The sequence below is a fragment of the Heterodontus francisci genome, chromosome 1 (assembly GCF_036365525.1).
Source record: "Heterodontus francisci isolate sHetFra1 chromosome 1, sHetFra1.hap1, whole genome shotgun sequence".
Classification (NCBI taxonomy): domain Eukaryota; kingdom Metazoa; phylum Chordata; class Chondrichthyes; order Heterodontiformes; family Heterodontidae; genus Heterodontus; species Heterodontus francisci.
The window spans coordinates 172344837-172368634 of NC_090371.1; the positions used below are offsets into that span (position 1 = coordinate 172344837).

A 23798-nucleotide genomic window follows, 5' to 3' on the forward strand; every position below is an offset into this window, starting at 1 on the left:
GCATTGGCAGTTCAGTGGTAGAATTCTCGCTTGCTATGTGGGAGGCCTGGGTTCGATTCCCAGTCAATGCAGAGTTGGTGTTTGTCTTGGCGAGAGTGTGTGTGGTGTTGGGCTCTTGCTTGATGAAAAGAAGGTAGTGGTTGAGGCCACTATAATTATGCAAGCAGCTGCAGTGGATGAGTTAATTTCTGGTGCAAGGTTGGACAGGATTGCTTTGTGTCTGTGGGACTTTCGAGGAGGAACAGGTGACTTGATCCTCAGAGGCCTGAAAAGGGTGGAGATGGAAATTATGTTGACCTTTGTTGGGGAATCGAAGCCCTTGCTTTCTGATTTAAATAACGGGTCGCCCATTTAAGGCAGAGATGAGGATAAATCTTTTCTCTCACAGGGTCCTGAGTCTTTGGAATTCTCTTCCTCAAAAGGCAGTGCAAGCAGAGTCACAAACTATTTTTAAGGCAGAGGGTTGCTAGATTCTTGAAAAGCAAGGGGGTGAAAGATTATGGGGGTAGGAGGGAATGTGGAGTCGAGGTTACAATCAGATCAGCCATGATCTTATTGAATGGCGCAACAGACTCGTGGGGCCGAGTGCGCTACTCCTGCTCCTAATTCGCATATTGCTGTGTTAGTAAGGATGTAGGTAGATCAGTGTAAATGAGGAAGACGTATGTGGCCATTCAGTGTAACTGATTAAGAATGATGTGCGCGTCCAGTTTTAATGCTTAATAATGATGTTGTCACTCAGGTTAAATAATTATAAAGGACGTGGGTAGATCATTATAAATGGTTATTAAGAATTTGGTCATTCAATGCAAATGAATATTAAGAACGTGCTCATTCCTTGTAAATGCTTATTAAGTATGCTTTCGTTCAGTGCAAATGAAGATTAGTAATGTGAGTAGATCAGTGTAAATGACTAAGACTTATGTGGCCATTCAGTGTAAGTGATCAATAATGATGTGTGCAGATCAGTGTAACTGGAGAGTAAGGATGTGCACAGATCAGTGCAAGTGGTTATGAAGAATGTGGTAATTCAGTGTAAATGTTTCTTGAGGATGTGGTTATTCAGTGTAAATGTAGATGAAGAATGTGAGCAGTTCAGTATAAATGAAGATGAAGAAAGTGGCCATCAGTGTAAATAATTATGCAGGATCTGGGTAGATCAGTGGAAAGACTTATTGAGGATGTAATCGTGCAGTGTAAATGCTTATTCAGGATGTAAGTAGATGATGGTAAATGAAAATGAAGGAAGTGGTCATTCAGTGTAAAGAAATATGAAGAATGTGAGCAGATCAGTGTCAATGATTATGAAGGATGTGGTCAAGCAGCGTAAATGGTTCTTAACGATGTGGACACCCTGTGTAAATGACATGTAAAGGACACGGTCAAGCAGTGTAAATGCTTATTAAGGATGTAAGTAGATGATGTTAAATGAAAATGAAGGAAGTGGTCATTCAGTGTAAAGAAATATGAAGAATGTGAGCAGATCAGTGTCAATGATTATGAAGGATGTGGTCATGCAGCGTAAATGGTTCTTAACGATGTGGACACCCTGTGTAAATGACATGTAAAGGACACGGTCAAGCAGTGTAAATGCTTATTAAGCATGTGGTCATTCACTGCAAATGGTTATCAAGGATGAGGTCATTCACTCTAAATGCTTCTTAAGGAACTGCTGAGCTTTTAAGTATGGCCATGCATTGGTGGTTCAGTGTAGAATTCTCGCTTGCCATGTGGGAGGCTTGGGTTTGATTCCCAGTCAATGCAGAGTTGGTGTTTGTCTTGGCGAGAGTGTGTGTGGTGTTGGGCTCTTGCTTGATGGAAAGAAGGCAGTGGTTGAGGCCAAAATAATTATGCAAGCAGCTGCAGTGGATGAGTTAATTTCTGGTGCAAGGTTGGACAGGATTGCTTTGTGTCTGTGGGACTTTCGAGGAGGAACAGGTGACTTGATCCTCAGAGGCCTGTAAAGGGTGGAGATGGAAATTATGTTGACCTTTGTTGGGGAATCGAAGCCCTTGCTTTCTGATTTAAATAACGGGTCGCCCATTTAAGGCATAGATGAGGAGAAATCTTTTCTCTCACAGGGTCCTGAGTCTTTGGAACTCTCTTCCTCAAAAGGCAGTGCAAGCAGAGTCACAAACTATTTTTAAGGCAGAGGGTTGCTAGATTCTTGAAAAGCAAGGGGGTGAAAGATTATGGGGGTAGGAGGGAATGTGGAGTCGAGGTTACAATCAGATCAGCCATGATCTTATTGAATGGCGCAACAGACTCGTGGGGCCGAGTGCGCTACTCCTGCTCCTAATTCGCATATTGCTATGTTAGTAAGGATGTAGGTAGATCAGTGTAAATGAGTAAGACGTATGTGGCCATTCAGTGTAACTGATTAAGAATGATGTGCGCGTCCAGTGTTAATGCTTAATAATGATGTTGTCGCTCAGGTTAAATAATTATAAAGGACGTGGGTAGATCATTATAAATGGTTATTAAGAATTTGGTCATTCAGTGCAAATGAATATTAAGAACGTGCTCATTCCTTGTAAATGCTTATTAAGTATGCTTTCGTTCAGTGCAAATGAAGATGAGTAATGTGAGTAGATCAGTGTAAATGACGAAGACGTATGTGGCCATTCAGTGTAAGTGATCAATAATGATGTGTGCAGATCAGTGTAACTGGAGAGTAAGGATGTGCGCAGATCGGTGCAAGTGGTTATGAAGAATGTGGTAATTCAGAGTAAATGTTTCTTGAGGATGTGGTTATTCAGTGTAAATGTAGATGAAGAATGTGAGCAGTTCAGTATAAATGAAGATGAAGAAAGTGGCCATCAGTGTAAATAATTATGCAGGATCTGGGTAGATCAGTGGAAAGACTTATTGAGGATGTAATCGTGCAGTGTAAATGCTTATTAAGAATGTAAGTAGATGATGGTAAATGAAAATGAAGGAAGTGGTCATTCAGTGTAAAGAAATATGAAGAATGTGAGCAGATCAGTGTCAATGATTATGAAGGATGTGGTCATGCAGCGTAAATGGTTCTTAACGATGTGGACACCCTGTGTAAATGACATGTAAAGGACACGGTCAAGCAGTGTAAATGCTTATTAAGCATGTGGTCATTCACTGCAAATGGTTATCAAGGATGAGGTCATTCACTCTAAATGCTTCTTAAGGAACTGCTGAGCTTTTAAGTATGGCCAGGCATTGGTGGTTCAGTGTAGAATTCTCGCTTGCCATGTGGGAGGCTTGGGTTTGATTCCCAGTCAATGCAGAGTTGGTGTTTGTCTTGGCGAGAGTGTGTGTGGTGTTGGGCTCTTGCTTGATGGAAAGAAGGCAGTGGTTGAGGCCAAAATAATTATGCAAGCAGCTGCAGTGGATGAGTTAATTTCTGGTGCAAGGTTGGACAGGATTGCTTTGTGTCTGTGGGACTTTCGAGGAGGAACAGGTGACTTGATCCTCAGAGGCCTGTAAAGGGTGGAGATGGAAATTATGTTGACCTTTGTTGGGGAATCGAAGCCCTTGCTTTCAGATTTAAATAACGGGTCGCCCATTTAAGGCATAGATGAGGAGAAATCTTTTCTCTCACAGGGTCCTGAGTCTTTGGAACTCTCTTCCTCAAAAGGCAGTGCAAGCAGAGTCACAAACTATTTTTAAGGCAGAGGGTTGCTAGATTCTTGAAAAGCAAGGGGGTGAAAGATTATGGGGGTAGGAGGGAATGTGGAGTCGAGGTTACAATCAGATCAACCATGATCTTATTGAATGGCGCAACAGACTCGTGGGGCCGAGTGCGCTACTCCTGCTCCTAATTCGCATATTGCTATGTTAGTAAGGATGTAGGTAGATCAGTGTAAATGAGTAAGACGTATGTGGCCATTCAGTGTAACTGATTAAGAATGATGTGCGCGTCCAGTTTTAATGCTTAATAATGATGTTGTCGCTCAGGTTAAATAATTATAAATGACGTGGGTAGATCATTATAAATGGTTATTAAGAATTTGGTCATTCAGTGCAAATGAATATTAAGAACGTGCTCATTCCTTGTAAATGCTTATTAAGTATGCTTTCGTTCAGTGCAAATGAAGATTAGTAATGTGAGTAGATCAGTGTAAATGACTAAGACTTATGTGGCCATTCAGTGTAAGTGATCAATAATGATGTGTGCAGATCAGTGTAACTGGAGAGTAAGGTTGTGCACAGATCGGTGCAAATGGTTATGAAGAATGTGGTAATTCAGTGTAAATGTTTCTTGAGGATGTGGTTATTCAGTGTAAATGTAGATGAAGAATGTGAACAGTTCAGTATAAATGAAGATGAAGAAAGTGGCCATCAGTGTAAATAATTATGCAGGATCTGGGTAGATCAGTGGAAAGACTTATTGAGGATGTAATCGTGCAGTGTAAATGCTTATTAAGGATGTAAGTAGATGATGGTAAATGAAAATGAAGGAAGTGGTCATTCAGTGTAAAGAAATATGAAGAATGTGAGCAGATCAGTGTCAATGATTATGAAGGATGTGGTCAAGCAGCGTAAATGGTTCTTAACGATGTGGACACCCTGTGTAAATGACATGTAAAGGACACGGTCAAGCAGTGTAAATGCTTATTAAGCATGTGGTCATTCACTGCAAATGGTTATCAAGGATGAGGTCATTCACTCTAAATGCTTCTTAAGGAACTGCTGAGCTTTTGAGTTTGGCCAGGCATTGGTGGTTCAGTGGTAGAATTCTTGCTTGCCATGTGGGAGGACTGTGTTCGATTCCCAGTCAATGCAGAGTTGGTGTTTGTCTTGGCGAGAGTGTGTGTGGTGTTGGGCTCTTGCTTGATGGAAAGAAGGCAGTGGTTGAGGCCACTATAATTATGCAAGCAGCTGCAGTGGATGAGTTAATTTCTGGTGCAAGGTTGGACAGGATTGCTTTGTGTCTGTGGGACTTTCGAGGAGGAACAGGTGACTTGATCCTCAGAGGCCTGAAAAGGGTGGAGATGGAAATTATGTTGACCTTTGTTGGGGAATCGAAGCCCTTGCTTTCTGATTTAAATAACGGGTCGCCCATTTAAGGCAGAGATGAGGATAAATCTTTTCTCTCACAGGGTCCTGAGTCTTTGGAATTCTCTTCCTCAAAAGGCAGTGCAAGCAGAGTCACAAACTATTTTTAAGGCAGAGGGTTGCTAGATTCTTGAAAAGCAAGGGGGTGAAAGATTATGGGGGTAGGAGGGAATGTGGAGTCGAGGTTACAATCAGATCAGCCATGATCTTATTGAATGGCGCAACAGACTCGTGGGGCCGAGTGCGCTACTCCTGCTCCTAATTCGCATATTGCTGTGTTAGTAAGGATGTAGGTAGATCAGTGTAAATGAGGAAGACGTATGTGGCCATTCAGTGTAACTGATTAAGAATGATGTGCGCGTCCAGTTTTAATGCTTAATAATGATGTTGTCACTCAGGTTAAATAATTATAAAGGACGTGGGTAGATCATTATAAATGGTTATTAAGAATTTGGTCATTCAATGCAAATGAATATTAAGAACGTGCTCATTCCTTGTAAATGCTTATTAAGTATGCTTTCGTTCAGTGCAAATGAAGATTAGTAATGTGAGTAGATCAGTGTAAATGACTAAGACGTATGTGGCCATTCAGTGTAAGTGATCAATAATGATGTGTGCAGATCAGTGCAACTGGAGAGTAAGGATGTGCGCAGATCGGTGCAAGTGGTTATGAAGAATGTGGTAATTCAGTGTAAATGTTTCTTGAGGATGTGGTTATTCAGTGTAAATGTAGATGAAGAATGTGCGCAGTTCAGTATAAATGAAGATGAAGAAAGTGGCCATCAGTGTAAATAATTATGCAGGATCTGGGTAGATCAGTGGAAAGACTTATTGAGGATGTAATCGTGCAGTGTAAATGCTTATTAAGGATGTAAGTAGATGATGGTAAATGAAAATGAAGGAAGTGGTCATTCAGTGTAAAGAAATATGAAGAATGTGAGCAGATCAGTGTCAATGATGATGAAGGATGTGGTCAAGCAGCGTAAATGGTTCTTAACGATGTGGACACCCTGTGTAAATGACATGTAAAGGACACGGTCAAGCAGTGTAAATGCTTATTAAGGATGTAAGTAGATGATGGTAAATGAAAATGAAGGAAGTGGTCATTCAGTGTAAAGAAATATGAAGAATGTGAGCAGATCAGTGTCAATGATTATGAAGGATGTGGTCATGCAGCGTAAATGGTTCTTATCGATGTGGACACCCTGTGTAAATGACATGTAAAGGACACGGTCAAGCAGTGTAAATGCTTATTAAGCATGTGGTCATTCACTGCAAATGGTTATCAAGGATGAGGTCATTCACTCTAAATGCTTCTTAAGGAACTGCTGAGCTTTTAAGTATGGCCAGGCATTGGTGGTTCAGTGTAGAATTCTCGCTTGCCATGTGGGAGGCCTGGGTTTGATTCCCAGTCAATGCAGAGTTGGTGTTTGTCTTGGCGAGAGTGTGTGTGGTGTTGGGCTCTTGCTTGATGGAAAGAAGGCAATGGTTGAGGCCAAAATAATTATGCAAGCAGCTGCAGTGGATGAGTTAATTTCTGGTGCAAGGTTGGACAGGATTGCTTTGTGTCTGTGGGACTTTCGAGGAGGAACAGGTGACTTGATCCTCAGAGGCCTGTAAAGGGTGGAGATGGAAATTATGTTGACCTTTGTTGGGGAATCGAAGCCCTTGCTTTCAGATTTAAATAACGGGTCGCCCATTTAAGGCATAGATGAGGAGAAATCTTTTCTCTCACAGGGGCCTGAGACTTTGGAACTCTCTTCCTCAAAAGGCAGTGCAAGCAGAGTCACAAACTATTTTTAAGGCAGAGGGTTGCTAGATTCTTGAAAAGCAAGGGGGTGAAAGATTATGGGGGTAGGAGGGAATGTGGAGTCGAGGTTACAATCAGATCAGCCATGATCTTATTGAATGGCGCAACAGACTCGTGGGGCCGAGTGCGCTACTCCTGCTCCTAATTCGCATATTGCTATGTTAGTAAGGATGTAGGTAGATCAGTGTAAATGAGTAAGACGTATGTGGCCATTCAGTGTAACTGATTAAGAATGATGTGCGCGTCCAGTTTTAATGCTTAATAATGATGTTGTCGCTCAGGTTAAATAATTATAAAGGACGTGGGTAGATCATTATAAATGGTTATTAAGAATTTGGTCATTCAGTGCAAATGAATATTAAGAACGTGCTCATTCCTTGTAAATGCTTATTAAGTATGCTTTCGTTCAGTGCAAATGAAGATTAGTAATGTGAGTAGATCAGTGTAAATGACTAAGACGTATGTGGCCATTCAGTGTAAGTGATCAATAATGATGTGTGCAGATCAGTGTAACTGGAGAGTAAGGATGTGCGCAGATCGGTGCAAGTGGTTATGAAGAATGTGGTAATTCAGAGTAAATGTTTCTTGAGGATGTGGTTATTCAGTGTAAATGTAGATGAAGAATGTGAGCAGTTCAGTATAAATGAAGATGAAGAAAGTGGCCATCAGTGTAAATAATTATGCAGGATCTGGGTAGATCAGTGGAAAGACTTATTGAGGATGTAATCGTGCAGTGTAAATGCTTATTAAGAATGTAAGTAGATGATGGTAAATGAAAATGAAGGAAGTGGTCATTCAGTGTAAAGAAATATGAAGAATGTGAGCAGATCAGTGTCAATGATTATGAAGGATGTGGTCATGCAGCGTAAATGGTTCTTAACGATGTGGACACCCTGTGTAAATGACATGTAAAGGACACGGTCAAGCAGTGTAAATGCTTATTAAGCATGTGGTCATTCACTGCAAATGGTTATCAAGGATGAGGTCATTCACTCTAAATGCTTCTTAAGGAACTGCTGAGCTTTTAAGTATGGCCAGGCATTGGTGGTTCAGTGTAGAATTCTCGCTTGCCATGTGGGAGGCCTGGGTTTGATTCCCAGTCAATGCAGAGTTGGTGTTTGTCTTGGCGAGAGTGTGTGTGGTGTTGGGATCTTGCTTGATGGAAAGAAGGCAGTGGTTGAGGCCAAAATAATTATGCAAGCAGCTGCAGTGGATGAGTTAATTTCTGGTGCAAGGTTGGACAGGATTGCTTTGTGTCTGTGGGACTTTCGAGGAGGAACAGGTGACTTGATCCTCAGAGGCCTGTAAAGGGTGGAGATGGAAATTATGTTGACCTTTGTTGGGGAATCGAAGCCCTTGCTTTCAGATTTAAATAACGGGTCGCCCATTTAAGGCATAGATGAGGAGAAATCTTTTCTCTCACAGGGGCCTGAGTCTTTGGAACTCTCTTCCTCAAAAGGCAGTGCAAGCAGAGTCACAAACTATTTTTAAGGCAGAGGGTTGCTAGATTCTTGAAAAGCAAGGGGGTGAAAGATTATGGGGGTAGGAGGGAATGTGGAGTCGAGGTTACAATCAGATCAGCCATGATCTTATTGAATGGCGCAACAGACTCGTGGGGCCGAGTGCGCTACTCCTGCTCCTAATTCGCATATTGCTATGTTAGTAAGGATGTAGGTAGATCAGTGTAAATGAGTAAGACGTATGTGGCCATTCAGTGTAACTGATTAAGAATGATGTGCGCGTCCAGTTTTAATGCTTAATAATGATGTTGTCGCTCAGGTTAAATAATTATAAAGGACGTGGGTAGATCATTATAAATGGTTATTAAGAATTTGGTCATTCAGTGCAAATGAATATTAAGAACGTGCTCATTCCTTGTAAATGCTTATTAAGTATGCTTTCGTTCAGTGCAAATGAAGATTAGTAATGTGAGTAGATCAGTGTAAATGACTAAGACGTATGTGGCCATTCAGTGTAAGTGATCAATAATGATGTGTGCAGATCAGTGTAACTGGAGAATAAGGATGTGCGCAGATCGGTGCAAGTGGTTATGAAGAATGTGGTAATTCAGAGTAAATGTTTCTTGAGGATGTGGTTATTCAGTGTAAATGTAGATGAAGAATGTGAGCAGTTCAGTATAAATGAAGATGAAGAAAGTGGCCATCAGTGTAAATAATTATGCAGGATCTGGGTAGATCAGTGGAAAGACTTATTGAGGATGTAATCGTGCAGTGTAAATGCTTATTAAGAATGTAAGTAGATGATGGTAAATGAAAATGAAGGAAGTGGTCATTCAGTGTAAAGAAATATGAAGAATGTGAGCAGATCAGTGTCAATGATTATGAAGGATGTGGTCATGCTGCGTAAATGGTTCTTAACGATGTGGACACCCTGTGTAAATGACATGTAAAGGACACGGTCAAGCAGTGTAAATGCTTATTAAGCATGTGGTCATTCACTGCAAATGGTTATCAAGGATGAGGTCATTCACTCTAAATGCTTCTTAAGGAACTGCTGAGCTTTTAAGTATGGCCAGGCATTGGTGGTTCAGTGTAGAATTCTCGCTTGCCATGTGGGAGGCCTGGGTTTGATTTCCAGTCAATGCAGAGTTGGTGTTTGTCTTGGTGAGAGTGTGTGTGGTGTTGGGCTCTTGCTTTCTGGGAGGAAGGCAGTGGTTGAGGCCATAATAATTATGCAAGCAGCTGCAGTGGATGAGTTAATTTCTGGTGCAAGGTTGGACAGGATTGCTTTGTGTCTGTGGGACTTTCTAGGAGGAACAGGTGTCTTGATCCTCAGAGGCCTGTTAAGGGTGGAGATGGAAATTATGTTGACCTTTGTTGGGGAATCGAAGCCCTTGCTTTCTGATTTAAATAACGGGTCGCCCATTTAAGGCATAGATGAGGAGAAATCTTTTCTCTCACAGGGTCCTGAGTCTTTGGAACTCTCTTCCTCAAAAGGCAGTGCAAGCAGAGTCACAAACTATTTTTAAGGCAGAGGGTTGCTAGATTCTTGAAAAGCAAGGGGGTGAAAGATTATGGGGGTAGGAGGGAATGTGGAGTCGAGGTTACAATCAGATCAGCCATGATCTTATTGAATGGCGCAACAGACTCGTGGGGCCGAGTGTGCTACTCCTGCTCCTAATTCGCATATTGCTGTGTTAGTAAGGATGTAGGTAGATCAGTGTAAATGAGTAAGACGTATGTGGCCATTCAGTGTAACTGATTAAGAATGATGTGCGCGTCCAGTGTTAATGCTTAATAATGATGTTGTCGCTCAGGTGAAATAATTATAAAGGACGTGGGTAGATCATTATAAATGGTTATTAAGAATTTGGTCATTCAGTGCAAATGAATATTAAGAACGTGCTCATTCCTTGTAAATGCTTATTAAGTATGCTTTCGTTCAGTGCAAATGAAGATTAGTCATGTGAGTAGATCAGTGTAAATGACTAAGACGTATGTGGCCATTCAGTGTAAGTGATCAATAATGATGTGTGCAGATCAGTGTAACTGGAGAGTAAGGATGTGCGCAGATCGGTGCAAGTGGTTATGAAGAATGTGGTAATTCAGAGTAAATGTTTCTTGAGGATGTGGTTATTCAGTGTAAATGTAGATGAAGAATGTGAGCAGTTCAGTATAAATGAAGATGAAGAAAGTGACCATCAGTGTAAATAATTATGCAGGATCTGGGTAGATCAGTGGAAAGACTTATTGAGGATGTAATCGTGCAGTGTAAATGCTTATTAAGAATGTAAGTAGATGATGGTAAATGAAAATGAAGGAAGTGGTCATTCAGTGTAAAGAAATATGAAGAATGTGAGCAGATCAGTGTCAATGATTATGAAGGATGTGGTCATGCAGCGTAAATGGTTCTTAACGATGTGGACACCCTGTGTAAATGACATGTAAAGGACACGGTCAAGCAGTGTAAATGCTTATTAAGCATGTGGTCATTCACTGCAAATGGTTATCAAGGATGAGGTCATTCACTCTAAATGCTTCTTAAGGAACTGCTGAGCTTTTAAGTATGGCCAGGCATTGGTGGTTCAGTGTAGAATTCTCGCTTGCCATGTGGGAGGCTTGGGTTTGATTCCCAGTCAATGCAGAGTTGGTGTTTGTCTTGGCGAGAGTGTGTGTGGTGTTGGGCTCTTGCTTGATGGAAAGAAGGCAGTGGTTGAGGCCAAAATAATTATGCAAGCAGCTGCAGTGGATGAGTTAATTTCTGGTGCAAGGTTGGACAGGATTGCTTTGTGTCTGTGGGACTTTCGAGGAGGAACAGGTGACTTGATCCTCAGAGGCCTGTAAAGGGTGGAGATGGAAATTATGTTGACCTTTGTTGGGGAATCGAAGCCCTTGCTTTCAGATTTAAATAACGGGTCGCCCATTTAAGGCATAGATGAGGAGAAATCTTTTCTCTCACAGGGTCCTGAGTCTTTGGAACTCTCTTCCTCAAAAGGCAGTGCAAGCAGAGTCACAAACTATTTTTAAGGCAGAGGGTTGCTAGATTCTTGAAAAGCAAGGGGGTGAAAGATTATGGGGGTAGGAGGGAATGTGGAGTCGAGGTTACAATCAGATCAGCCATGATCTTATTGAATGGCGCAACAGACTCGTGGGGCCGAGTGCGCTACTCCTGCTCCTAATTCGCATATTGCTATGTTAGTAAGGATGTAGGTAGATCAGTGTAAATGAGTAAGACGTATGTGGCCATTCAGTGTAACTGATTAAGAATGATGTGCGCGTCCAGTTTTAATGCTTAATAATGATGTTGTCGCTCAGGTTAAATAATTATAAATGACGTGGGCAGATCATTATAAATGGTTATTAAGAATTTGGTCATTCAGTGCAAATGAATATTAAGAACGTGCTCATTCCTTGTAAATGCTTATTAAGTATGCTTTCGTTCAGTGCAAATGAAGATTAGTAATGTGAGTAGATTAGTGTAAATGACTAAGACTTATGTGGCCATTCAGTGTAAGTGATCAATAATGATGTGTGCAGATCAGTGTAACTGGAGAGTAAGGATGTGCACAGATCGGTGCAAATGGTTATGAAGAATGTGGTAATTCAGTGTAAATGTTTCTTGAGGATGTGGTTATTCAGTGTAAATGTAGATGAAGAATGTGAGCAGTTCAGTATAAATGAAGATGAAGAAAGTGGCCATCAGTGTAAATAATTATGCAGGATCTGGGTAGATCAGTGGAAAGACTTATTGAGGATGTAATCGTGCAGTGTAAATGCTTATTAAGGATGTAAGTAGATGATGGTAAATGAAAATGAAGGAAGTGGTCATTCAGTGTAAAGACATGAAGAATGTGAGCAGATCAGTGTCAATGATTATGAAGGATGTGGTCATGCAGCGTAAATGGTTCTTAACGATGTGGACACCCTGTGTAAATGACATGTAAAGGACACGGTCAAGCAGTGTAAATGCTTATTAAGCATGTGGTCATTCACTGCAAATGGTTATCAAGGATGAGGTCATTCACTCTAAATGCTTCTTAAGGAACTGCTGAGCTTTTGAGTTTGGCCAGGCATTGGTGGTTCAGTGGTAGAATTCTCGCTTGCTATGTGGGAGGCCTGGGTTTGATTCCGCGTCATTGCAGAGTTGGTGTTTATCTTGGCGAGTGTGTGTGGTGTTGGGCTCTTGCTTGATGGAAAGAAGGCAGTGGTTGAGGCCACAATAATTATGCAAGCAGCTGCAGTGGATGAGTTAATTTCTGGTGCAAGGTTGGACAGGATTGCTTTGTGTCTGTGGGACTTTCGAGGAGGAACAGGTGACTTGATCCTCAGAGGCCTGAAAAGGGTGGAGATGGAAATTATGTTGACCTTTGTTGGGGAATCGAAGCCCTTGCTTTCTGATTTAAATAACGGGTCGCCCATTTAAGGCAGAGATGAGGATAAATCATTTCTCTCACAGTGTCCTGAGTCTTTGGAACTCTCTTCCTCAAAAGGCAGTGCAAGCAGAGTCACAAACTATTTTTAAGGCAGAGGGTTGCTAGGTTCTTGAAAAGCAAGGGGGTGATAGATTATGGGGGTAGGAGGGAATGTGGAGTCGAGGTTACAATCAGATCAGCCATGATCTTATTGAATGGCGCAACAGACTCGTGGGGCCGAGTGCGCTACTCCTGCTCCTAATTCGCATATTGCTGTGTTAGTAAGGATGTAGGTAGATCAGTGTAAATGAGGAAGACGTATGTGGCCATTCAGTGTAACTGATTAAGAATGATGTGCGCGTCCAGTTTTAATGCTTAATAATGATGTTGTCACTCAGGTTAAATAATTATAAAGGACGTGGGTAGATCATTATAAATGGTTATTAAGAATTTGGTCATTCAATGCAAATGAATATTAAGAACGTGCTCATTCCTTGTAAATGCTTATTAAGTATGCTTTCGTTCAGTGCAAATGAAGATTAGTAATGTGAGTAGATCAGTGTAAATGACTAAGACGTATGTGGCCATTCAGTGTAAGTGATCAATAATGATGTGTGCAGATCAGTGTAACTGGAGAGTAAGGATGTGCGCAGATCGGTGCAAGTGGTTATGAAGAATGTGGTAATTCAGTGTAAATGTTTCTTGAGGATGTGGTTATTCAGTGTAAATGTAGATGAAGAATGTGCGCAGTTCAGTATAAATGAAGATGAAGAAAGTGGCCATCAGTGTAAATAATTATGCAGGATCTGGGTAGATCAGTGGAAAGACTTATTGAGGATGTAATCGTGCAGTGTAAATGCTTATTAAGGATGTAAGTAGATGATGGTAAATGAAAATGAAGGAAGTGGTCATTCAGTGTAAAGAAATATGAAGAATGTGAGCAGATCAGTGTCAATGATTATGAAGGATGTGGTCATGCAGCGTAAATGGTTCTTAACGATGTGGACACCCTGTGTAAATGACATGTAAAGGACACGGTCAAGCAGTGTAAATGCTTATTAAGCATGTGGTCATTCACTGCAAATGGTTATCAAGGATGAGGTCATTCACTCTAAATGCTTCTTAAGGAACTGCTGAGCTTTTAAGTATGGCCAGGCATTGGTGGTTCAGTGGTGGAATTCTTGCTTGCCATGTGGGAGGCCTGGGTTCGATTCCCAGTCAATGCAGAGTTGGTGTTTGTCTTGGTGAGAGTGTGTGTGGTGTTGGGCTCTTGCTTTCTGGGAGGAAGGCAGTGGTTGAGGCCATAATAATTATGCAAGCAGCTGCAGTGGGTGAGTTAATTTCTGGTGCAAGGTTGGACAGGATTGCTTTGTGTCTGTGGGACTTTCGAGGAGGAACAGGTGACTTGATCCTCAGAGGCCTGAAAAGGGTGGAGATGGAAATTATGTTGACCTTTGTTGGGGAATCGAAGCCCTTGCTTTCTGATTTAAATAACGGGTCGCCCATTTAAGGCAGAGATGAGGATAAATCTTTTCTCTCACAGGGTCCTGAGTCTTTGTAACTCTCTTCCTCAAAAGTCAGTGCAAGCAGAGTCACAAACTATTTTTAAGGCAGAGGGTTGCTAGATTCTTGAAAAGCAAGGGGGTGAAAGATTATGGGGGTAGGAGGGAATGTGGAGTCGAGGTTACAATCAGATCAGCCATGATCTTATTGAATGGCGCAACAGACGCGTGGGGCCGAGTGCGCTACTCCTGCTCCTAATTCGCATATTGCTGTGTTAGTAAGGATGTAGGTAGATCAGTGTAAATGAGTAAGACGTATGTGGCCATTCAGTGTAACTGATTAAGAATGATGTGCGCGTCCAGTTTTAATGCTTAATAATGATGTTGTCACTCAGGTTAAATAATTATAAAGGACGTGGGTAGATCATTATAAATGGTTATTAAGAATTTGGTCATTCAATGCAAATGAATATTAAGAACGTGCTCATTCCTTGTAAATGCTTATTAAGTATGCTTTCGTTCAGTGCAAATGAAGATTAGTAATGTGAGTAGATCAGTGTAAATGACTAAGACGTATGTGGCCATTCAGTGTCAGTGATCAATAATGACGTGTGCAGATCAGTGTAACTGGAGAGTAAGGATGTGCGCAGATCGGTGCAAGTGGTTATGAAGAATGTGGTAATTCAGTGTAAATGTTTCTTGAGGATGTGGTTATTCAGTGTAAATGTAGATGAAGAATGTGAGCAGTTCAGTATAAATGAAGATGAAGAAAGTGGCCATCAGTGTAAATAATTATGCAGGATCTGGGTAGATCAGTGGAAAGACTTATTGAGGATGTAATCGTGCAGTGTAAATGCTTATTAAGGATGTAAGTAGATGATGGTAAATGAAAATGAAGGAAGTGGTCATTCAGTGTAAAGAAATATGAAGAATGTGAGCAGATCAGTGTCAATGATTATGAAGGATGTGGTCATGCAGCGTAAATGGTTCTTAACGATGTGGACACCCTGTGTAAATGACATGTAAAGGACACGGTCAAGCAGTGTAAATGCTTATTAAGCATGTGGTCATTCACTGCAAATGGTTATCAAGGATGAGGTCATTCACTCTAAATGCTTCTTAAGGAACTGCTGAGCTTTTAAGTATGGCCAGGCATTGGTGGTTCAGTGGTAGAATTCTTGCTTGCCATGTGGGAGGCCTGGGTTCGATTCCTAGTCAATGCAGAGTTGGTGTTTGTCTTGGTGAGAGTGTGTGTGGTGTTGGGCTCTTGCTTTCTGGGAGGAAGGCAGTGGTTGAGGCCATAATAATTATGCAAGCAGCTGCAGTGGGTGAGTTAATTTCTGGTGCAAGGTTGGACAGGATTGCTTTGTGTCTGTGGGACTTTCGAGGAGGAACAGGTGACTTGATCCTCAGAGGCCTGAAAAGGGTGGAGATGGAAATTATGTTGACCTTTGTTGGGGAATCGAAGCCCTTGCTTTCTGATTTAAATAACGGGTCGCCCATTTAAGGCAGAGATGAGGATAAATCTTTTCTCTCACAGGGTCCTGAGTCTTTGTAACTCTCTTCCTCAAAAGTCAGTGCAAGCAGAGTCACAAACTATTTTTAAGGCAGAGGGTTGCTAGATTCTTGAAAAGCAAGGGGGTGAAAGATTATGGGGGTAGGAGGGAATGTGGAGTCGAGGTTACAATCAGATCAGCCATGATCTTATTGAATGGCGCAACAGACGCGTGGGGCCGAGTGCGCTACTCCTGCTCCTAATTCGCATATTGCTGTGTTAGTAAGGATGTAGGTAGATCAGTGTAAATGAGGAAGACGTATGTGGCCATTCAGTGTAACTGATTAAGAATGATGTGCGCGTCCAGTTTTAATGCTTAATAATGATGTTGTCACTCAGGTTAAATAATTATAAAGGACGTGGGTAGATCATTATAAATGGTTATTAAGAATTTGGTCATTCAATGCAAATGAATATTAAGAACGTGCTCATTCCTTGTAAATGCTTATTAAGTATGCTTTCGTTCAGTGCAAATGAAGATTAGTAATGTGAGTAGATCAGTGTAAATGACTAAGACGTATGTGGCCATTCAGTGTCAGTGATCAATAATGACGTGTGCAGATCAGTGTAACTGGAGAGTAAGGATGTGCGCAGATCGGTGCAAGTGGTTATGAAGAATGTGGTAATTCAGTGTAAATGTTTCTTGAGGATGTGGTTATTCAGTGTAAATGTAGATGAAGAATGTGAGCAGTTCAGTATAAATGAAGATGAAGAAAGTGGCCATCAGTGTAAATAATTATGCAGGATCTGGGTAGATCAGTGGAAAGACTTATTGAGGATGTAATCGTGCAGTGTAAATGCTTATTAAGGATGTAAGTAGATGATGGTAAATGAAAATGAAGGAAGTGGTCATTCAGTGTAAAGAAATATGAAGAATGTGAGCAGATCAGTGTCAATGATTATGAAGGATGTGGTCATGCAGCGTAAATGGTTCTTAACGATGTGGACACCCTGTGTAAATGACATGTAAAGGACACGGTCAAGCAGTGTAAATGCTTATTAAGCATGTGGTCATTCACTGCAAATGGTTATCAAGGATGAGGTCATTCACTCTAAATGCTTCTTAAGGAACTGCTGAGCTTTTAAGTATGGCCAGGCATTGGTGGTTCAGTGGTAGAATTCTTGCTTGCCATGTGGGAGGCCTGGGTTCGATTCCCAGTCAATGCAGAGTTGGTGTTTGTCTTGGTGAGAGTGTGTGTGGTGTTGGGCTCTTGCTTTCTGGGAGGAAGGCAGTGGTTGAGGCCATAATAATTATGCAAGCAGCTGCAGTGGGTGAGTTAATTTCTGGTGCAAGGTTGGACAGGATTGCTTTGTGTCTGTGGGACTTTCGAGGAGGAACAGGTGACTTGATCCTCAGAGGCCTGAAAAGGGTGGAGATGGAAATTATGTTGACCTTTGTTGGGGAATCGAAGCCCTTGCTTTCTGATTTAAATAACGGGTCGCCCATTTAAGGCAGAGATGAGGATAAATCTTTTCTCTCACAGGGTCCTGAGTCTTTGGAACTCTCTTCCTCAAAAGGCAGTGCAAGCAGAGTCACAAACTATTTTTAAGGCAGAGGGTTGCTAGGTTCTTGAAAAGCAAGGGGGTGATAGATTATGGGGGTAGGAGGGAATGTGGAGTCGAGGTTACAATCAGATCAGCCATGATCTTATTGAATGGCGCAACAGACTCGTGGGGCCGAGTGCGCTACTCCTGCTCCTAATTCGCATATTGCTGTGTTAGTAAGGATGTAGGTAGATCAGTGTAAATGAGGAAGACGTATGTGGCCATTCAGTGTAACTGATTAAGAATGATGTGCGCGTCCAGTTTTAATGCTTAATAATGATGTTGTCACTCAGGTTAAATAATTATAAAGGACGTGGGTAGATCATTATAAATGGTTATTAAGAATTTGGTCATTCAATGCAAATGAATATTAAGAACGTGCTCATTCCTTGTAAATGCTTATTAAGTATGCTTTCGTTCAGTGCAAATGAAGATTAGTAATGTGAGTAGATCAGTGTAAATGACTAAGACGTATGTGGCCATTCAGTGTAAGTGATCAATAATGATGTGTGCAGATCAGTGTAACTGGAGAGTAAGGATGTGCGCAGATCGGTGCAAGTGGTTATGAAGAATGTGGTAATTCAGTGTAAATGTTTCTTGAGGATGTGGTTATTCAGTGTAAATGTAGATGAAGAATGTGAGCAGTTCAGTATAAATGAAGATGAAGAAAGTGGCCATCAGTGTAAATAATTATGCAGGATCTGGGTAGATCAGTGGAAAGACTTATTGAGGATGTAATCGTGCAGTGTAAATGCTTATTAAGGATGTAAGTAGATGATGGTAAATGAAAATGAAGGAAGTGGTCATTCAGTGTAAAGAAATATGAAGAATGTGAGCAGATCAGTGTCAATGATTATGAAGGATGTGGTCATGCAGCGTAAATGGTTCTTAACGATGTGGACACCCTGTGTAAATGACATGTAAAGGACACGGTCAAGCAGTGTAAATGCTTATTAAGCATGTGGTCATTCACTGCAAATGGTTATCAAGGATGAGGTCATTCACTCTAAATGCTTCTTAAGGAACTGCTGAGCTTTTAAGTATGGCCAGGCATTGGTGGTTCAGTGGTAGAATTCTTGCTTGCCATGTGGGAGGCCTGGGTTCGATTCCCAGTCAATGCAGAGTTGGTGTTTGTCTTGGCGAGAGTGTGTGTGGTGTTGGGCTCTTGCTTTCTGGGAGGAAGGCAGTGGTTGAGGCCATAATAATTATGCAAGCAGCTGCAGTGGGTGAGTTAATTTCTGGTGCAAGGTTGGACAGGATTGCTTTGTGTCTGTGGGACTTTCGAGGAGGAACAGGTGACTTGATCCTCAGAGGCCTGAAAAGGGTGGAGATGGAAATTATGTTGACCTTTGTTGGGGAATCGAAGCCCTTGCTTTCTGATTTAAATAACGGGTCGCCCATTTAAGGCAGAGATGAGGATAAATCTTTTCTCTCACAGGGTCCTGAGTCTTTGTAACTCTCTTCCTCAAAAGTCAGTGCAAGCAGAGTCACAAACTATTTTTAAGGCAGAGGGTTGCTAGATTCTTGAAAAGCAAGGGGGTGAAAGATTATGGGGGTAGGAGGGAATGTGGAGTCGAGGTTACAATCAGATCAGCCATGATCTTATTGAATGGCGCAACAGACGCGTGGGGCCGAGTGCGCTACTCCTGCTCCTAATTCGCATATTGCTGTGTTAGTAAGGATGTAGGTAGATCAGTGTAAATGAGGAAGACGTATGTGGCCATTCAGTGTAACTGATTAAGAATGATGTGCGCGTCCAGTTTTAATGCTTAATAATGATGTTGTCACTCAGGTTAAATAATTATAAAGGACGTGGGTAGATCATTATAAATGGTTATTAAGAATTTGGTCATTCAATGCAAATGAATATTAAGAACGTGCTCATTCCTTGTAAATGCTTATTAAGTATGCTTTCGTTCAGTGCAAATGAAGATTAGTAATGTGAGTAGATCAGTGTAAATGACTAAGACGTATGTGGCCATTCAGTGTCAGTGATCAATAATGACGTGTGCAGATCAGTGTAACTGGAGAGTAAGGATGTGCGCAGATCGGTGCAAGTGGTTATGAAGAATGTGGTAATTCAGTGTAAATGTTTCTTGAGGATGTGGTTATTCAGTGTAAATGTAGATGAAGAATGTGAGCAGTTCAGTATAAATGAAGATGAAGAAAGTGGCCATCAGTGTAAATAATTATGCAGGATCTGGGTAGATCAGTGGAAAGACTTATTGAGGATGTAATCGTACAGTGTAAATGCTTATTAAGGATGTAAGTAGATGATGGTAAATGAAAATGAAGGAAGTGGTCATTCAGTGTAAAGAAATATGAAGAATGTGAGCAGATCAGTGTCAATGATTATGAAGGATGTGGTCATGCAGCGTAAATGGTTCTTAACGATGTGGACACCCTGTGTAAATGACATGTAAAGGACACGGTCAAGCAGTGTAAATGCTTATTAAGCATGTGGTCATTCACTGCAAATGGTTATCAAGGATGAGGTCATTCACTCTAAATGCTTCTTAAGGAACTGCTGAGCTTTTAAGTATGGCCAGGCATTGGTGGTTCAGTGGTAGAATTCTTGCTTGCCATGTGGGAGGCCTGGGTTCGATTCCCAGTCAATGCAGAGTTGGTGTTTGTCTTGGTGAGAGTGTGTGTGGTGTTGGGCTCTTGCTTTCTGGGAGGAAGGCAGTGGTTGAGGCCATAATAATTATGCAAGCAGCTGCAGTGGGTGAGTTAATTTCTGGTGCAAGGTTGGACAGGATTGCTTTGTGTCTGTGGGACTTTCGAGGAGGAACAGGTGACTTGATCCTCAGAGGCCTGAAAAGGGTGGAGATGGAAATTATGTTGACCTTTGTTGGGGAATCGAAGCCCTTGCTTTCTGATTTAAATAACGGGTCGCCCATTTAAGGCAGAGATGAGGATAAATCATTTCTCTCACAGGGTCCTGAGTCTTTGGAACTCTCTTCCTCAAAAGGCAGTGCAAGCAGAGTCACAAACTATTTTTAAGGCAGAGGGTTGCTAGGTTCTTGAAAAGCAAGGGGGTGATAGATTATGGGGGTAGGAGGGAATGTGGAGTCGAGGTTACAATCAGATCAGCCATGATCTTATTGAATGGCGCAACAGACTCGTGGGGCCGAGTGCGCTACTCCTGCTCCTAATTCGCATATTGCTGTGTTAGTAAGGATGTAGGTAGATCAGTGTAAATGAGGAAGACGTATGTGGCCATTCAGTGTAACTGATTAAGAATGATGTGCGCGTCCAGTTTTAATGCTTAATAATGATGTTGTCACTCAGGTTAAATAATTATAAAGGACGTGGGTAGATCATTATAAATGGTTATTAAGAATTTGGTCATTCAATGCAAATGAATATTAAGAACGTGCTCATTCCTTGTAAATGCTTATTAAGTATGCTTTCGTTCAGTGCAAATGAAGATTAGTAATGTGAGTAGATCAGTGTAAATGACTAAGACGTATGTGGCCATTCAGTGTAAGTGATCAATAATGATGTGTGCAGATCAGTGTAACTGGAGAGTAAGGATGTGCGCAGATCGGTGCAAGTGGTTATGAAGAATGTGGTAATTCAGTGTAAATGTTTCTTGAGGATGTGGTTATTCAGTGTAAATGTAGATGAAGAATGTGCGCAGTTCAGTATAAATGAAGATGAAGAAAGTGGCCATCAGTGTAAATAATTATGCAGGATCTGGGTAGATCAGTGGAAAGACTTATTGAGGATGTAATCGTGCAGTGTAAATGCTTATTAAGGATGTAAGTAGATGATGGTAAATGAAAATGAAGGAAGTGGTCATTCAGTGTAAAGAAATATGAAGAATGTGAGCAGATCAGTGTCAATGATTATGAAGGATGTGGTCATGCAGCGTAAATGGTTCTTAACGATGTGGACACCCTGTGTAAATGACATGTAAAGGATACGGTCAAGCAGTGTAAATGCTTATTAAGCATGTGGTCATTCACTGCAAATGGTGATCAAGGATGAGGTCATTCACTCTAAATGCTTCTTAAGGAACTGCTGAGGTTTGAAGTATGGCCAGGCATTGGTGGTTCAGTGGTAGAATTCTCGCTTGCCATGTGGGAGGCCTGGGTTCGATTCCCAGTCAATGCAGAGTTGGTGTTTGTCTTGGCGAGAGTGTGTGTGGTGTTGGGCTCTTGCTTTCTGGGAGGAAGGCAGTGGTTGAGGCCAAAATAATTATGCAAGGAGCTGCAGTGGATGAGTTAATTTCTGGTGCAAGGTTGGACAGGATTGCTTTGTGTCTGTGGGACTTTCTCGGAGGAACAGGTGTCTTGATCCTCAGAGGCCTGTTAAGGGTGGAGATGGAAATTATGTTGACCTTTGTTGGGGAATCGAAGCCCTTGCTTTCTGATTTAAATAACGGGTCGCCCATTTAAGGCACAGATGAGGAGAAATCTTTTCTCTCACAGGGTCCTGAGTCTTTGGAACTCTCTTCCTCAAAAGGCAGTGCAAGCAGAGTCACAAACTATTTTTAAGGCAGAGGGTTGCTAGATTCTTGAAAAGCAAGGGGGTGAAAGATTATGGGGGTAGGAGGGAATGTGGAGTCGAGGTTACAATCAGATCAGCCATGATCTTATTGAATGGCGCAACAGACTCGTGGGGCCGAGTGCGCTACTCCTGCTCCTAATTCGCATATTGCTATGTTAGTAAGGATGTAGGTAGATCAGTGTAAATGAGTAAGACGTATGTGGCCATTCAGTGTAACTGATTAAGAATGATGTGCGCGTCCAGTTTTAATGCTTAATAATGATGTTGTCACTCAGGTTAAATAATTATAAAGGACGTGGGTAGATCATTATAAATGGTTATTAAGAATTTGGTCATTCAATGCAAATGAATATTAAGAACGTGCTCATTCCTTGTAAATGCTTATTAAGTATGCTTTCGTTCAGTGCAAATGAAGATTAGTAATGTGAGTAGATCAGTGTAAATGACTAAGACGTATGTGGCCATTCAGTGTCAGTGATCAATAATGACGTGTGCAGATCAGTGTAACTGGAGAGTAAGGATGTGCGCAGATCGGTGCAAGTGGTTATGAAGAATGTGGTAATTCAGTGTAAATGTTTCTTGAGGATGTGGTTATTCAGTGTAAATGTAGATGAAGAATGTGAGCAGTTCAGTATAAATGAAGATGAAGAAAGTGGCCATCAGTGTAAATAATTATGCAGGATCTGGGTAGATCAGTGGAAAGACTTATTGAGGATGTAATCGTGCAGTGTAAATGCTTATTAAGGATGTAAGTAGATGATGGTAAATGAAAATGAAGGAAGTGGTCATTCAGTGTAAAGAAATATGAAGAATGTGAGCAGATCAGTGTCAATGATTATGAAGGATGTGGTCATGCAGCGTAAATGGTTCTTAACGATGTGGACACCCTGTGTAAATGACATGTAAAGGACACGGTCAAGCAGTGTAAATGCTTATTAAGCATGTGGTCATTCACTGCAAATGGTTATCAAGGATGAGGTCATTCACTCTAAATGCTTCTTAAGGAACTGCTGAGCTTTTAAGTATGGCCAGGCATTGGTGGTTCAGTGGTAGAATTCTTGCTTGCCATGTGGGAGGCCTGGGTTCGATTCCCAGTCAATGCAGAGTTGGTGTTTGTCTTGGTGAGAGTGTGTGTGGTGTTGGGCTCTTGCTTTCTGGGAGGAAGGCAGTGGTTGAGGCCATAATAATTATGCAAGCAGCTGCAGTGGGTGAGTTAATTTCTGGTGCAAGGTTAGACAGGATTGCTTTGTGTCTGTGGGACTTTCGAGGAGGAACAGGTGACTTGATCCTCAGAGGCCTGAAAAGGGTGGAGATGGAAATTATGTTGACCTTTGTTGGGGAATCGAAGCCCTTGCTTTCTGATTTAAATAACGGGTCGCCCATTTAAGGCAGAGATGAGGATAAATCATTTCTCTCACAGGGTCCTGAGTCTTTGGAACTCTCTTCCTCAAAAGGCAGTGCAAGCAGAGTCACAAACTATTTTTAAGGCAGAGGGTTGCTAGGTTCTTGAAAAGCAAGGGGGTGATAGATTATGGGGGTAGGAGGGAATGTGGAGTCGAGGTTACAATCAGATCAGCCATGATCTTATTGAATGGCGCAACAGACTCGTGGGGCCGAGTGCGCTACTCCTGCTCCTAATTCGCATATTGCTATGTTAGTAAGGATGTAGGTAGATCAGTGTAAATGAGTAAGACGTATGTGGCCATTCAGTGTAACTGATTAAGAATGAATTGCGCGTCCAGTTTTAATGGTTAATAATGATGTTGTCGCTCAGGTGAAATAATTATAAAGGACGTGGGTAGATCATTATAAATGGTTATTAAGAATTTGGTCATTCAGTGCAAATGAATATTAAGAACGTGCTCATTCCTTGTAAATGCTTATTAAGTATGCTTTCGTTCAGTGCAAATGAAGATTAGTAATGTGAGTAGATCAGTGTAAATGACTAAGACGTATGTGGCCATT

At 41.5% G+C, this 23798-nt stretch overlaps 8 non-coding genes across 8 annotated transcripts; all 8 read left to right on the top strand.

Annotated features, from left to right (window-relative positions):
* trnas-gcu (transfer RNA serine (anticodon GCU)) lies at positions 1-71 on the top strand. The gene has a single exon. It is a non-coding gene; the product is annotated as a tRNA-Ser (tRNA).
* Positions 72-13871: 13800 nt separating this feature from the next.
* On the top strand, positions 13872-13942 carry trnag-gcc (transfer RNA glycine (anticodon GCC)). Its single transcript has one exon. It is a non-coding gene; the product is annotated as a tRNA-Gly (tRNA).
* A 1428-nt stretch (positions 13943-15370) lies between these two features.
* On the top strand, positions 15371-15441 carry trnag-gcc (transfer RNA glycine (anticodon GCC)). The gene has a single exon. It is a non-coding gene; the product is annotated as a tRNA-Gly (tRNA).
* Positions 15442-16869: 1428 nt separating this feature from the next.
* On the top strand, positions 16870-16940 carry trnag-gcc (transfer RNA glycine (anticodon GCC)). The gene has a single exon. It is a non-coding gene; the product is annotated as a tRNA-Gly (tRNA).
* Positions 16941-18368: 1428 nt separating this feature from the next.
* Positions 18369-18439, top strand: trnag-gcc (transfer RNA glycine (anticodon GCC)). Its single transcript has one exon. It is a non-coding gene; the product is annotated as a tRNA-Gly (tRNA).
* Positions 18440-19867: 1428 nt separating this feature from the next.
* trnag-gcc (transfer RNA glycine (anticodon GCC)) lies at positions 19868-19938 on the top strand. Its single transcript has one exon. It is a non-coding gene; the product is annotated as a tRNA-Gly (tRNA).
* A 1428-nt stretch (positions 19939-21366) lies between these two features.
* On the top strand, positions 21367-21437 carry trnag-gcc (transfer RNA glycine (anticodon GCC)). The gene has a single exon. It is a non-coding gene; the product is annotated as a tRNA-Gly (tRNA).
* Positions 21438-22865: 1428 nt separating this feature from the next.
* trnag-gcc (transfer RNA glycine (anticodon GCC)) lies at positions 22866-22936 on the top strand. The gene has a single exon. It is a non-coding gene; the product is annotated as a tRNA-Gly (tRNA).
* Positions 22937-23798: the final 862 nt, after the last annotated feature.